At 41.7% G+C, this 16699-nt stretch overlaps 1 long non-coding RNA gene across 2 annotated transcripts in view; it reads left to right on the top strand.

Moving 5' to 3' along the window:
• The first annotated feature begins 4451 nt into the window (after window positions 1–4451).
• The window catches only part of LOC132245755 (uncharacterized), a 33020-nt gene continuing 20772 nt past the window's right edge, over window positions 4452–16699 (top strand). For both annotated transcript variants that reach the window (XR_009457472.1, XR_009457471.1), the window contains exons 1-2: window positions 4452–4515; window positions 5203–5353. This is a non-coding gene — a long non-coding RNA (uncharacterized LOC132245755). The remainder of the gene's footprint in view (window positions 4516–5202; window positions 5354–16699) is intronic.

The raw sequence follows: 16699 nt of genomic DNA, 5'->3' as shown, positions 1-16699 counted from the left end.
ACTGCAAAGTTAATACAAGTTGTGATATGAATAATGTTCCCTGTTAGCACTTGCAAACAACTAACGGTATAAACAGAGGACAAAAGAAAAATACAACTGAGGAGTAGGCCTGTGCAAACAGGGAAGTATTCAATTTGTAGTCGACCAATTCGGAGGACAGTGATTTGATTCAGAGTTTCGGATCACTGTTCTAAATCGATTAGGCCAAATCGGTTTTGGACGATTCAGCGCAGATTCAGAGATTCGGCCATAGACTATTAGGGGGAATCACTGAAATACCTATACCTTGATAATTTTTTGTCAGATTTGGATGAAAACAGCAGGGATGGTAGCCCTTTCTGAGGGCATGAGGCCTTCCAGGTTTCAAGGACCTAGGTGTAGGGGTTTCTGGGAAACTGCACCTCAAGTTGCTGACAAGAAAAACTCATGATGTGTGATGTTGTGTGTGTGTGTTCAGGCCCAGCAGGGTAAAAACTGCAGGGCTGGTAGCCCCTCTCTTCACCCTCACAACTCCACTGCAACCAGTAAGCCTCAGGCTTCTCTGAGATCTTACAGGTCTGGGCTTTCCACAGCCAGGACTGTGCGGTGGCTGGAGGTTATCAGGTGCCGCCTCCTCCTACCTGCCTTTCACCAGGGATGTTCGCAGTTCTGGCATTTTATAGGGCTGCCGCACCACCGGTGGTCCCACCCAGACCTCCCTACTCTGCCAGGGTGCAGTTTTAGGTGGTGCGAGGATGATGTGGGGCCTCCTCCTCCTCATATACCCCAGCCCTTATGCCTCCAAGTTCTCCTGGCTCAGGAGCTCAGCAGGGAGATGTTCTTACCCTGCTCGTGGGTGAGAAACTAAACTGCTGCCTCCAGCTCCGAGAGCGGGCCATTACATGGCCACCCTGTCCTGCCACGTACATCGCCCCTCGTGCGGGCATGAGGCCTGCCAGGTTTCAGGCAGAGGTGCACGGGGTTTCTGTGAATCTGCACCACAAACTGCTGAAAGCAAAACTCGTGTAACTTGTGTGTGTTAAGGGGTGTGGTTGTAGCCGTGTCAGTGTAAGGATATTGCCCAGAGAAGGTTCTTAGGGTTAATCTGATATCTTTTATTAGACCAACTGAAGAGTTAGAGAAATTGTTCTGTGCAAGCTTTTGGGTTTAAAAAACCTTCCTCAGACTGAGGAAGCATTAGTTGTGAGTGCGTGCGTGTGTGTGCGCTCTTCCTGGACAGAAGGAATAGTAAAGAAGCCAGAGGCTGGCACGCAATGCAGGCAACAAAGCCAGTCAGTGAGAATGGAAATGGAGGTGTCAGGGTTGAGAGACAGACTGGGGTAGGAAAAAGGGGTATGTAGCAGGTAAAAGTGGGGAGGTACCTGGGGAGTCGAATCTCAGGTTGGTTGTAGAGTGTCATAAATCCAGTGTCTATACTGAGTCCATGAGTTACTATATCTAGGAGGTTGATGAAGTGAAGTTCATAGATCTGTCTGTGAAAAGTGGTTTGTAAATTCCCGTTGAGGATCAGGACTGGGAGACGGCACCCATGTCACTAGTTTTGCATGCATGCAGCCAGAGGTGCAGGGCCCCAGAGCCCAGACTCCCCCGCTTTGTGGCCTAAGCAAGAGCTACCATCCCTGCAGTTTTCACTCCACTGTAGTTTAACACACACGTGACAGGAGTTTTGCTTTCAGGAATTTGAGGTACAGTTTTCCATAAACCCCTATACCTATCACCTTGAAACTTGGCATACCTCACACTCTCAGAAGAGGCTACCGTCTCTGAAGGTTTCATCTAAATCAGCCAAAAGACAATGATGTTATAGCTATTTCATTGATTCTCCATTATACTCTATGGCCGAATCTCCAAATCGTCACTGGATCGTGCAAAGCGATGCGGCCGAATCAAATTGGAAAAACAATTCAGATATCTGAATTCAGTCTCTGGCATGCGAATTGGCTGAATCCAAATTGAATAGTTCCCTATTCGCACAGGCCTAATAGACAATCTCTAAGCAGCCTCAAAAGAATGAGAAGCCTGCAAAGAGTTAATCTGTTAATGGGAATGACAACTCTGCTCACCATCTATTTTAGTCCAAATTGATCATAAAAAAAAAATATATATAACTGATTTTAAATTAATAAATACTGTTAGAAGAGAAATTGGAAGTTGCATGAAATATGGATTTGGAACGTTGGATATAAATAATAGAGCATATCATTTTGATGATGGCTTTAAAAGATTTCTACAAAAGCGCACATTTACTTTACATTTGTTTTCCGGCTGTTCACAGATTTGCCCTAGTCCCATCACTAACATGGATGTGATTAAAAAACATCAACAACAAGAACAGATGTAGGCAGGCTCAGATGAAGGCTGAAAGAAGCCACAAACTAATCATGTCTGACTTCAGCTGGGTGATCATTAGAGCTGGTTAGGGATTTTGGAAGGATTTTTTTCAGTAATAAATTCCAATTCATTAAAACAGATTTTTTTGCTGAAGCACGCACCAATTGTGGCAGAAAATGTTTACATGAGCCCATGTTACAAGAGAGTAAGACTGACATGTTCCTGACACAACAGCCAGGTGGTTTGGAGAATCGCCCAAGAGCCAACAGATCAGGGTTCAAGCTCTTCTGCACCTGATTTATGCTAGCGACTTGAACTGAATTCCCTTACAACATAGATAAATGCCCTCACCACTGGCCTGGTGGTTATTTTGTGGAAGGCAGGATCTGTGAGCAGATCCTTGGATGGGATTTTTTAGCTAGCTGGGACTGATTTTACACTTGGATGAGTGACTCCCGCAAAGTGTTAGCCTGCTTATAGTACATGCTAGGACCAATGGGAGTCGGGGATGCAGGATCTGTCCTGCGCTGCTTAGTGAGAAAGACAGGCACCTTGAAGGATCAGTTCCTAAAAGTGGCGTGCACTTCTAAGAACAGGAAGAATATTAATTTAGGGGTCTGGCACTTCACTTTCCCCTTGAATCCTCCCCCAACTTCTATTGCATTAGGGTCTTCCTTTCCTGCCTGAGCTTTGGTGGTGTTACCCTACACTGTTAAAGAATTGCCCTGATCCTGGCTGTATCTCAGTGGGAGGTAACTGTGCCAAAAGTTTCTAGAGAAGAGCTACCCTGCCTTCGGTGATGGGCTGATAGTCATGCTTGGCTCTTCCTTAGTGCCCTCTGTCAATATTTTTACCCTGCTTTACTGCACAATGAGGCTGTTTGATTTCTGGCCATCTGACACCTTCTGTGTCCATGCGCACCACTGAAAAGGCGTGCTTATGAAACACCCCAGTATCAAACCACTGCGGTCCCAGACCCATGTGGCATTTTATGTCATGGTCAGTGACGGGTGACATAGCCCCTTGCATCTTATCTAAGAGGTAAATAGTACCTGATCAGATGGGGAGCATTTTACCCCCACTTTGTGCACAGGTAAATCCACACAGGTTTCAAGTTTTGGAAAAGCATGAAGCAGCCTCTCTGGGTAGATGCTTTGCCTCTCCCCTTCTTGCATATTATTTGCAAGGCCTCTTGAAGCAGAATAAAATTCAACTCAAGTATTCTTCCTATGGCTCTTCCTCCGCTCATTCTGGAGCTCCAGGCTGCTGACACAATCACAAATGAATCAAGAGGAATTAGCCTGTAATTCCCTCGGTGGTTGCATTATCTGGAAATGGGGTAGGGCAATGGGACAGTCACAACCCTGATCAATTTATTTCTAAATATCTCCCATGGTTGATGAGGGAGGCCAAGAAACACCAGCCCAGTAAATTCACTTCTGTAGAAATGCTTTCTTTTCTCCGTTTTGATGTGGCCCAACAGTCCACCTTTAACATGATGTATTGGCACTATATTAAGCAAGCTACCACTCTATATCCATCATTTCTGCTGTGCATTAAACCTGGTTACCACACATTAATCATTGATGTTGTGTGTTAAGTGGAGATGGTTTTGCAACAGTAGAACCTGTTGGAAAACAAAGGGGCAAGAAAATGGGAAATTGCTTTTTGCAAGTAAGTTTAAAGTAACCTTCTTCTGGCCATATTAACCTCAACAGAGAGATTGGAAGTCTTGACATCACTTTGTGGTAGCTTTATTCCCTAACAAGTGCTGTTTTGGCAAGGCCCCCTGAGAGATTTGATAACTGTGATTCTCCTGGACATTTCATGGAAGAGCCAGCCAGGGTACATAGCAATCTGAGTCCCCCGTGAAACCATTTCACTTGGTCCTCTTATACTGGTACAGACAGGCTGTCAAACCTTGCTTGCTATTTTCCAGGTCGGATTGGAAAAGGGAGCCAACCAAAGATGATGATTAAAATAACCAAGTCAAATACAGTGGACTTCAGATTTGCCTGTACAGCCTCAGATGGGAGGGGAAAGGCTGGGAAGGAGATTTTCATCTTTTAAACAAATTCTCCCTACAGGTTGTTGTTTTTGTATGTGTTGTGACTAGCTGTTGTCACCTTCAAGCTGTATATTAAGCTGCCTGCAGTGGAAGTTTATCCAATTTAATATTACCAGGTGGGTAGATTGCAATCTTAGTTTCAGTACCTGATAGCATGAGATCAGGCTGCAAGCCCTGTGGATAGCAACTTAAATTCCTTAACTTGACAGCACTTATTACCTCGGGTCTCTGAGTTTCTTAGGGACTGCCACAATAAAATAATACCTTGATTTAAAATATATATATATATATTCATATGCTCAATATTTAGTCTGCTGAATGTAATCAGGGGCTGGGGCTGGTGATCTAGTATAGGATGTGCACACTTCCCCTTCTCTGCCATAGCAATGTGGGTCTCCTGGGGTTCACCAACCCTTGAGGGAGAGATCTGACACCAGGATAATTATTTTTTTTTCCCCTCTAAGTTCACTGGTGAGCCTTGGGCCCAATTTCGCAAACACTTTCAGTTCCTCTGCATGACTGAATTCAAGATAAGCATGTGCTCGAGTGACTGTGAAGTGTTGGTTTTTCTGAAGTGGAGAATCTGCTGCTTTGAAAATTTTAAGAACCCATAGAAGGCAAACTATTCAGCTATGAGTATATTGACCGCTTGATTGGGGAAGGCTTTATGTTCACAGCAGAACGTGTAAAACTCATAGCGTGTTTTGTTGAATGACGCTTGTTTTTTGGAAAAAAAACAGCAAGCTTTCAAGCCATGAAGCTGATTTTCAAATCCTTGCTTTCCTGTACAAATCTCTTTGTAGAACTGGACCCTTAAGAAGGACAATGAAAAACCTAAATGGAGGCACAGAGACCCTGCTGCAAAACCCACTGCAGGCAATCTCCACGCAGATCTAATTTCCCTGTTCTTTGTGTCCCCCAGCTACAGCACAGCACTTCAACATGTAATGAATGGTGAGCACAGGGATCATCCCACCTCCTTTTTGCATCTTGCATTTTAAGGTGCTGCTTAAAACAGCTCTAGTCTTGTGGTAGCTATCTGAGTCCCTAAGGAAATCTTTCGGATTCCAGGACTTCCAGGAATTGGGTCGAATCTCCTCCGAATTGAATCAGCACTCAAACCTTCACACAGCCTTACTAGATCGGTGCTTCTTCTTGTTGAAAGGAGTAGCAGTGCCATTCACATTAGCAAAGGCTGTGTCCAAGTTTCCATAAAAATCCTATGTTTTTAAAGATTTTACCTTGTAAACCTCACACTCAGTCTTGCAGTTGGACCAAGAGCAAATTGAATTACTTGTTTGTCAGTTTTTTGAGGGTTGGGGGTGGGGCTGGGGAGGAGGAAGAGGGGCCTTAAAATACTTTCTTCCATAAATGAGCAGCTAAGAGATAATGGACTAGATGTGCAATAGATCAACGCAAAGCAGTTAAAACTGGTTGCTTGTTTGAGGAGGCAAAATGAGGGGAGCGTGGTGATTTACAGAACTGGCTGGAAAATAGTTTCCTTTCTGTGACAAAGTTTGTCATTTTCTGAGGGGTGGGAGACAACTCTAAAAATGAATGTTTTGATTCTCAAAGCCCTTTGTCATGTCTTTTGGGAGCCATCAATCAACTGCTTCATGTTCCCATAGGGTATTGTGGTCTCTCATGCTTGTTATGGCAAGAGATGTGCCCAAATAATTTACACGTACCAAGTGCAACAGGTCCAGCAGGAAGGGGTGAGATGCAGAGGTTTCAGAATTAGTTTTGTGTTTGTTTGGTTGGTTTGTTGAGTAGTGACCTTCAGTAAGGTTTTGAGTAAGCTTTGAGTATGGCCTCATGGCATATGTGATGTCTTGTGCACTTTATCCTTTTAAATGCACCCACGGGTGATCAGAATACCCCTTATGTAGTGGGTGCATGGAAATTGGGAGCTAATGGATGAGGCTTGTGATGCCATCAGCCTATCATTAGTTAAAACTTACTGGCAGGGCTTAGTGAGCACCTGCAGTAATTATGAATGTGGGTCCAAGGTATAAACTAGAAGATCAGTCTGCAAAATGTTATAATCTCCCCATAAAATTCATCACTGGCATAAATAAATCATTGGTTATAGATTATCAGCATCCAGCCAGGATGTTGAACTAGACAAATCCCCACTGTAAAGATCAGCAAAAGAATCATTGCAGCATCTTCGTGGGGCGTGATGAATTAAGATCTGTGCTCAAAGCATGATTTGGGGCTAAAGGACAGGAGCCGGGTGTCTCAAGTATCACTTGGAAGTTTCATTTAAGGGCTGTCACCATGTGAAGGTCACCTGAGCTACTGGTATGGATGATTGTCAGATGGCAACAGTTGCTGAAGGATGCAGAGCAAGTTTAAAGCTCCCTGTTTAGGGCAATGTAAAATTATTGTGGGTTTTTTTTTCTTCAGTCTTGAGATATTATGTGTAGTTGCTTTCAAACTTAGGAGCAACAAAAGTAAGAAACAACTTTATTTAAAAACCTGACTTTATAGTTAACTTCCTATTGATTTTTACCTGTCAGGACAGGGTTAGTATTACCACCATCATTATTATGGGTTCTTAAAGAATCCCTGTCAAAGGGGAGTAAGCAGCAACGTGTCTTCAGTATGCTGAAGATCAATGTATTCAAATATATTGAGGACATTTATTCCTCTTGCTAGTCCGTGCTGAAGGTCAAAGATACCATTTCTCCAGTACTGGTACTTCAGTGATATAGATATAAAACTGTCCCTGTCTCTGTAACTCTGTCTATGCTGCAGTCACACCTTCACTTGCATAGCCTTTTTTCTGGTTAGGCAAAGCTGTATTTCATTAAATATTTTGACAGGCTCTAACCCGGGCTCTTTTTTAAAGCCATAAATTAGCAAAGCCTGCTAAGTACACACTTGCATTTAAACACTTTGCTGAATCAGGGACTAAGCATGGTGGGACATGTTGAGACTCACCTTAAAACTCCTGGGAATTAGAATTCAACATTTTTGGATTGGCATTGAACATAATATCCAGGCTTTGATAAGGCCAAGGACTGTGCAAAGCATTTCTCTTCCTGTCAGATACACTTAACATTTATTCTTCTCTAAATACTTCTGCCTCAGAAGAGATTTTCCTTTTGAAATTTTTCACGCGAGTGCAAATTAAGATATAGCTGCAGACCCTAGCCCCCAAAGCAGCCGGGCCAGATGTGCAGTTAGCAGTTGTGGTTGTTGGTTGGTGTTGCCAGTGCATTTGATGCATCTTGCCTGTTTGCAAACTGTAGCTACATGAACAGTAGTTTTCAGACTCCTGCTTTCAAGGAGCTGGAACTAACTTCCAAGGGAAGTGGTGCTTGCCTCTACCCTGGGGGTCTTCAAAAGAAAGCTAGACAGCCACCTAGCTGGGGTCGTTTGACCCCAGCATTCTTTCCTGCCCATGGCAGGTGGTCAGCCTTGATGATCTGCTCCGGACCCTTCCAACCCTGGAAACTATGAAACTATAAGGTTCAGCAGTTGTGTTTGTGCAGCTGGACACATTTCCAGTGATAGACTGAGGTTCATTTTGGAGGTCTGCAAGACAGGGGGTTCAGTCCTTCCTTTAGCAGAGTCTTGAGGAGATAAGAACAGACGGTGGCCGTGTGTGAAGCAGTCTTCCAGTGAAAAAATTACCAATGTGAAAACATATTCCGGAGCAACCCTGAATTCCAAAGCCATTTCCATCTAATTTATGATTTTTTCTTTTTCCTAATCCTCAGCTATGATTCATCACAGTAAATGTTTTGTCCAGTATTTCACTAAGAATATTTTTTCTTATGAAAAGAATTTTTTTTTTTCCAGTGGTGGGGGGAAATAAAGCCAGTAGATACATTTCATGTCACTCCAGCAGCAAGTCCTTTCTCCAGCACATGTCCCTTTCCCTTTAAAATTGTTGATGTCATACTGATGTTAACATTTGTCAATACTGACATGGGTTATAAAATTGATAAACATGCTGGGTTACTGAAGGCACACGGTTGTTTTAAAATGATTGTTTGCTGACACTATTTTATTTTTTTCATTGAATTCTGGCATTTTCCCCAGGAGTTTTAAAATTTGCCAAACTTGTTTTATGGGAATACAGCAGGCTCCTCTATGAACAATGTAATTTTAGTGTTTATGCAAAAGGAATTAGTTGCTATAAATCTGCTTTCCACAAGGTGCATGGGTCTCTCCAGCAGGAATGAGACAACGTTTGGCTTTAAATGCTTCCCTTGTCAGCACCAGAAGAGGAGCCAAAGATGCAAGCTAACTGTCAGATAGGTTGATATTTTCTTCAAAAGTTGCCATTGAATTTTTGGGGTGGGAGGGAAACTTTAAAATTACACACTTTGACAAAAAATTCAACCTGGTCGAGAAGAAATTAAGTAGTCCTGTGATTTGTCAGCATGGAGTTGTTCATGATCTGGTTATTAACTACAGTGGGTTAACCTTTCTTGAAACTTAGAAGTGTTAACTTTTAACAAATTGTGCATTTAAAAAAAAAAATCCTTTTCCACTAGCTAAATAGAGAGAGGGAAATAGGGTGGGGGAATTGTAGAAGAGGAAAGGGGTAGGGGCAAAAACCATTCCCCACCTCACACACACACACTGAAAAGCTGGAAAAGGAATGGACATTTCTGCTGGAAAATTTATACTTGGATCTAGGAGTGAAACTCACTGGTAATTCAGCCAGGCAGGCGCTTTCTGTTTTGTCTGCCCCACATCTTCTACAAGTTAACAGAGACCAGGACCATTTAGTATAACCAGTCTGCCATTTCTCCAAGAATGAAAGCATCCACTTTGAAAGACAGTGTACGGCTATGTTTGTATGTTAGCATTCGACGCCACTCTTTATTTGCTGCATCTGCTTAGATCTGAGAAGAAGTATAGGACTTCCTGGGAGCTACTGCTATTTTATATGTGGCAGTCACTGGTTGCATCAAGCAGCAGAACCAGTCAATAGGCGAGAGACTTTTTCAAAAAGAAAAATAACGTATTTTAATGCTTAAATGTGATTTTCCCTACAGAACTCTCCACTGAGTTGAGCTAATCTCTTCCCAGACCCACGAGCAAAAAAATATATTTTTTTTCAACAGAGCTCAAGATCAGGTAGGTTTTTTCCCCCAATCTGCAAGAGGAAATCCCTTAATTATGATCAGATCTTTCTTTAAATAGACACACACAGAAAGAGATACAAGTTTTACAGACTGCTTGAACTTGGCCTAGACAAGAAGACAATTACAGACAAAATCTGCTGCTTTTTAAAGTTAACTGTGCATCACAGTGGCTTGTTTAAAATCTCCATGGTTTTTGCTGCTGTTCTTGTTTTCTAATGAAGGTGTGACCATTTGTTTGATGGTACTGTGTGGTTATCCCAACTGACACCGTGGCCCCACCTGTTGCTGAGTGCCACATGAAAACTTCCTTAAGAATAAATTCATGTTATAGGCATCAACCTGAATTGAACAAATAAGGAAGACGGGGCAAAGGTGAGGAGCCAAGGCATGGACAAGTGAAGTATCTTGCCTTAGTTCATTCAAAACATTGGCTTCACTTTATGGCTGTGTTATCAGTGCCAGTCTGATTATCATCTAAAAAATTCACCAGTAGTTGAATTAATGGAGGATTGTATTTCTTAGTGGAAATGGAGTTAGGGTTAGGGACAACATGGCTTCAGGGAAGTCAGAAAATCTGTGCCTTAACTCTCTCCCAGCTTGCACTCCTTTATGTCTAGTGATTGTAGTAACAGATATTACTTTAGCTCACTTGTCCTCATTCTGATTTTCAAAAATGGCAAACACATTTATGTCAATGGGAACTGCTGAGTACTTAATACTTGGAAAATCAGACTGGTTCTTTAGGAGACCTAATTATAGTTTGTGTGGGGAAAGAGCATGGCAGGGAGTGAAAAGCCATTTTTGAGAACAAGAAATGGAAACACTCCAGTCTGATAATGCGGAAGTGGGACATGTTGGCATCATCAAAATTCCTCCTTACAAGTTCTTAAATGCAATGTTGTCAAAACTGACACATTCTTGTAGAAAGCTTTTATTTCAATGACATGACATTTTATGATGGAAAAATATTTTGTCAGGTAATTTTTGGACAATTTTATAACTGAGGCTTTACTGCCTCTAATTCTCAGTGATTTCTCTTACCTGAGACAAAATACATTAGGTTTTCAAAATCACAGAGTTGGTTTCAGAAGAAGTTATGATGCTTTGATTTTTTTTTTCATTCTGCATAAAAACAAATATTCTTGTAATTTTCTATAAAATGGATTTTTTTTGAGAAATTCCCATTCATAATCCCAGCATTTCTTGCCAGAATTTTGAAATATTACAAAAAATGTTGGGATCTAACTTCCAACACATTTTTAAATATATTTTCATATTTGTGATTTTATTTTTATATGATTTTATTATTTCCTAGTGATGTAGAATAATACTAGATCCATGATGAAGTGAAGAATGGTCTGATTTGTAGGCCAGACCCACTGTAGGATCATGAAAGGTCAAATAACAAAATTACTTTTTGGGGGGGGGGGGTTGTTTGTTTTTGTTTTTTTTTAAAGAACAAACCATTTGGTCTTTTAAATTATTGACACTTAATGAATCATTTCTTGTTCACCCACAGGTTTAGCCACTTTATGTTGTTTAAACTCCTTTACCTTTACATGAGACAGATCATAGGGCCTCCTGGAATAGCTTTCTTTTATGGCCAAGAGAAAGGAAGGATGGTGGTTTTATTGGTCCAACACTGCTTTTGGGCATCAAGAGAAAGAGATTAAGTTCCTTGCTCTGCCATAAGCTGTTTGACTGTCACTTGTGACTTGATTTTTTTTTCCAAGTGTTGAGCACAGGTAGTTTTCACTGATCTTAGTTAGAAATGAGGAGAATCAATGACTTGGAAGAGCTCAGTCTTCGTGTCTCTCTTGCTGTAGGTTCCCAATGGCTAAAAAGGAGAGAATAGCCCAACCTTTTTGCCAACATTGGTTTGAGTTGACTCTAGATGCGCAGTTCTTTGGGATCTGTGGCAAGGGTATTTGCTCTGGCTTTGTCCAGGGATCAGCTCCTGGAGACCAACGTTCAAGTGTTTGTTCCTCCTCCTTCAGGATTTTTAGTTTCCTACCTCCCAGCTGAGCACCTTAATCACTAAGCAGCTTGCTCTTCTAGTGTCGGTGAGGCTATCTCTTTCTAGCTTTTCCTGACGACACTTGAAAGGTCTTGGGTTCTTCCTGATGAAGTTCGGAGCACTTTATTTCCCCTCCAAGTTGACAAAAGCTTTTATTTCTGGATGGCAAAATAGTCTGCCATGCAGTTCGAAGGCTGTGATGAGAGTGGAAGGTGATGTGAATTCACTTGGCACTGCATGGCACCATTAGCTGAACATTTGACAACTTCTCCAAAGTTATAACAATCCAATTAATATGTAACCAATTTACCACACCATCCGCTATAGAGGTACAAGTCACTCCTTTTTCATGCATTAAATGCAGCATTTAGTAACTGACTTGACACCGAAGAGCTGTATAATCAGTCACCAATTAATTACCATTAGCCTGTCAAGTATTAATTAGAACAATTGACTAATGTCTTTCTAGTTGGAAATTGTGTTTTCATTGTTAATTTTATGCACTTAACGTAATGGGAAAGGCAGTCGTAAGAGATGGAATAGGACAATCTACTCCATCCTTCTGTCAATTTAAGTCAGAAAAATGCCCAAGTGCTTTCTATGGTCTAGTTTAAAAGACAAATACAGTAGAGTTTGCAACACTTTTCTAAAGAGAGTCTTTTTCCAGCAAGAGTAGGTCTTTTTAGGTCCTGAGTATGATTAGCTACTAATTAAATGGACTGAACTTTTGGTAAGAGTTAAATCTACCACTCCAGGCTGAAGTTGCCATGCAAAGGGATCTCTTTTTCACAGGGATAGAGGGCAATACTGTTGTTTTAGGGATCATCAAGAAGACACTATCAAAGGGGCCTGGGGATCATTATGCAGTAGTGTGAAAGAATTTGATTGCTTCGTATCATGGCTAGATGGTGTTTATTACAGTTTAACTAATTAAGCCTTACCTGGCTAGGAACATTCCCACTGTAGCACTGTCCTCACTGTTTCTGTATTTCCAGCCTTAGCAATCATGTTAGCTTAGGTTCCCTGCTGTGCTAGCTAAGCTGTACATAAAGCGCCATCAAAAAAAAATAAAAAATTACAGATTTATTTTCTTCTGCATATGGCAGGGATAGGTTAAGGTAAAATCCTAGGTGGGAGCCCAAGTTGACTGTACGTTACACACAAACCCATAAAGCTGCCCCTGGTAGTGATCTCCTTAGAGCCAAAATTCAGATGCTACGTCAAAAGTCAATTGAGTCAGTGGGAGCCTTTCCCTTCACTAAAATGGGCTTGAAATGGGTCATCGAGGAGCAGAGCCTTTTAATTGTGATGTGTCTCCAAGTGCAAGCTGCAGCGGTATGGCAGTAGAGCTGCATTTCAGTACAAGAAAACCAATAAAACAAAACTCCTTTATCAATAAAGACTCATTAAAACATGAGGTTATATTATATTAAAGAGCATTTTGTAACCTTAAAGTGCATTGTATTGACTCAGCCTAATGAGTACAATGTAGGTTTGCAACTTTTTTTTTTTTTAATTACTCTCTATTGCAGATCATTTTGCAAAAGAGCAATAATACCCTGGGATGAGTAGACATGAATCTGCTACCATGTTTATTCATAGACAGGTCATGTGGGGGCAGAAATCTGCTCTGGTATAAAAGGCAGGCCTGAAGAAGTGATTTCAGAATGACAAAGCTAAGAAGGTTTAGAGTTTGGATAAACCACGTTGCATTGGTGGTCTTTCTCTTGGACACAGACCTGTCCATATATGTGTGTGAGTGCACATTCGCACACACAGGTTATTATGTTTGCACAGTCAAGCATGTAAATATTAGGAAATGCCAGGATTTAAGTCTCTTATGTGACCTCATTTTGGGACATGTTCTACAGGGAGAGACAAGGGATGAAAGCACATGGAGATGACAGGACTTGCCCGACGTCTGTATGCAGTGGAGTCAGAAATAGCATCTAATACTCCTGGTGCTTGAGTGGCTCTTGACATATTGGACTACGTTGCCCATCAGAAGTCTGTCCTAGCTGCTAGCAGTTTGGCTTCTGCCCGGCGGAAAACAGTAGGCCACATGCCCCATTGTGAGGCTATATCAACCCATTTGCCCCATTCTCAAAGTCGACATTGATTGGTGACAAAAAACATTGTTATTCACAGAAATTTTCTAGATACAGCTGTTTGTTTCTGCAGTCACAACGTCGGAAGTGCACCATAATTTCTCTACTGAGATGTTTGAATGATTGCCTCGGCTCATCACTGTTCACAGAATGGACTGGGGGCCTGATGGTGGCCTGCATGAGAATCGGTTGTTTGCCCATTTGCTAACCCCTTTAGTCGCAAGTTCCCCTAAGGGTACACGGCTCGGTTTGGGATGCTGATGCAATGCAACAGACACACAGTAGCAACACACTGCGAGCATCAGAGCCTGTGAATAATTGTAATTCCCTTTTAATACTTCTTCTGAAACAAATAGTATGTGTGCATGCTTCCCTGTGGCTAGTAGCATCCAGTCAACTTTAGTTTTGATTTGTATACAAGAGATTATTATTTGGTCCATGGGTTTAACTCTTTTTTTAATTGGCAATTTATAGAGCTTCAGTTTAGTTTGTAGAAAATTTTATATTGCATGGAAATTTTACTTGACCTTGATGAGATTAAATGGAAACTGTTCCATTTAATATTTATAGCAATTAGTGCTGCTATGTATTTTTACCAGGTGAATAAATGCTAGGTACATTATAACTTATGCTATGGCTGCAGCAGCCTTAATTTTACCCCTTGTTGCTCTTCACTTCCCCCAAGCACACAGGAACATATGACTGTCCACACTGGATCAGACTCACGCTTGTTCTAATGGGAGTGCAGGGATCTTTTCATCTATCCATGACAGTGCTTTACCAACGACGTTAGTGTTTTGCGCATACTTTTTCAAGACAGGGTGGTCTAGCTGCAGGTTGCCCAACAAATCAGTGTACATCCAGGAGTATAATTCAAGTCTCTTGAGTCTCTGACCTCACCATCTTGCAACCCTGGAAAGCCATTGTGACAGCACCAGATCCTGCTGATTTGAATGAGAACAGAGACCTTGTTTCTCACATGTGTTGAATATAAGTGGGTTGATGAGGACTCTGCTAAACATATAGCATACACTGGGGAAAACAGCCTGTTCCCCATGTGTGCTGATATAAGACTATTCATATATTTGTTTCTACGTATGTACAAACACATACCTTCCCTTCCCCTATCTCCCCCCTGCTCACCATCACCAAAGAAAGAAACATGGGTTGGAAAAGATAAAAACATAATTTGAAGTTATTTGTTGGGAACAAAGAAGGAAGATTAAATTGGGGGTTTGCAGGTTGAAAGAAGTTGATTATTACTTGTAAGCATTTGTAGCATCCTGGCTCCTCCTCAAAGGAGGACCAGATCCTCAGATGTTATAAGTCAGCCCCATCCCCTACCGCTCCCCACAACTTCAGTGAAGCTGTGCTGATTTACAATCGCTGAAGTAGTCTCTCTGTGTCCTCTCCAAGGAACGGATTATGTAAATAATCTTCTCAAAACTTCATACAAATCCTTAAAATTTCTGCCACTTGACAGTCAAACTTTAAACATGGCCTACAGAGATGGACAATCAGGTGAGCAAAGCATGTTCCAATTAATTATTTCCTTAATGTCTTTGAATGGAACAGAAGCAAGTATATCTTGCTACTAATAGAAAACCAACACGAAAAAATAATAGCTCTTCTTCCCCACTGAAAGTCAGTGCTTTCCTTGAAACACTGCACAAGGCAATGGCATGTGTTACACAAGACTAGAATTGGTGCTCATGGTGAAAAAGTCCTGAGGGCACTCAATTCAACACTTATGTTCCCTGTTCAAACCTGGCGGCACTGTCACTGTTGTTGGCAAACAGAGCAATCATTGTTTTGTGTGAAGCTCATGTAAAGGTCTATTAAATGGCTTGACAGCTGGAACAGAAGCAATTGCCTGATTTGCATTTTAAGGGAGCAGAAGATGTGCTGATCTGAATGTGCTTCCTTGGCTATGACAGATGACTAGATGCTGGATGTGACTGGAAGCATCCATACTTTATTTGTGCATAATTAGCTCTTCTTGAGAAAACTCAGATAAATCTCCAAGTTTGAGTAAAAGAATCCTCACTCATTTAATGTGCTTCTGTTATTGAACAGATTTTCTTACGTGGATGTATATACCTTTCCCCCCAAAAGCCCTATATTTGGATATAGCATAAGTTCCGAGAGTTTCACAATGGTAACCAATCTAATGGTTGTTCTTGGGTTACTTTTTTTCCCTACTAACCAACGATGGAAGTTTACTTTGTTTTTAGGGGGTCAGAGAAGTTTGAACCTGAGCAGTGATTTATCTAATGTTGTAAGGACAAGGAGAAGTATTTTGGTTGCCCATGAGTATCCAGAGTTATAATTAACAATTATTTTGCTGCAGTGCCTACAACCAGCTTGATAACCATTTATGAATCTTGTGTTTGGACTGTGCTGTCTATTGTGCTGTCCAATATGGTCTCAGTGTTGCCTTTTATTCTCCCATCTATATCTTCCTGTTGTCTCTTGTCCTGTGCACAGATTCTAAGCAAAGAGCATCATTTAATTCCCTGTTTGTAACAAACCTAGAACTATTGCTTCTGTTAACATCAATTCTCATATCGTAAATGGCTTAATCTGTCTGTCTGTCTAATGCTTGTGCTCAAGTGTGTATGTGCCACCAAGATTGGGTTACCATATATCTGGGTTTCCCCGGTCATGTTCCCACTCTTTTTAAGCCCTCTGATGGCTGTCAGGAGTGACGGGCACCAGCAGGGACAGGGAATGGGAGGCTGTGGGTGAGGCGTGAAGGGCACCATCATGGCCCAGGGGGGCAGGGTACTGTGGTTTGGTGAGTGAGAGGCAGTCGTACTGTGAGTCATTGGCAGAGTCAGAAAATACATCCCAGAAGACTGAACTTTGTTTCATGCTGTATACCTCACTGCCTCTTATGCATTATAGTAGCTGTGATGCAACTATGCCTTTGGCTCTGGGACTGTTCAGCCTGGGGAAGAGAAGACTGAAGGAGGAGGGACTTGGCGGCTGATTATAAGTATGTAAGGGGTGAATCTTGGGAGCTGGGAGAAAAACTGATCAGCAGGGTATCCCCAGAGATGACAAG

Source organism: Alligator mississippiensis, chromosome 15 (genome assembly GCF_030867095.1).
Source record: "Alligator mississippiensis isolate rAllMis1 chromosome 15, rAllMis1, whole genome shotgun sequence".
In the NCBI taxonomy this organism is placed as follows: Eukaryota; Metazoa; Chordata; order Crocodylia; family Alligatoridae; genus Alligator; species Alligator mississippiensis.
The sequence above is the reverse complement of the archived record's forward strand: the minus strand, read 5'-3'. Positions and strand labels throughout refer to the sequence as shown.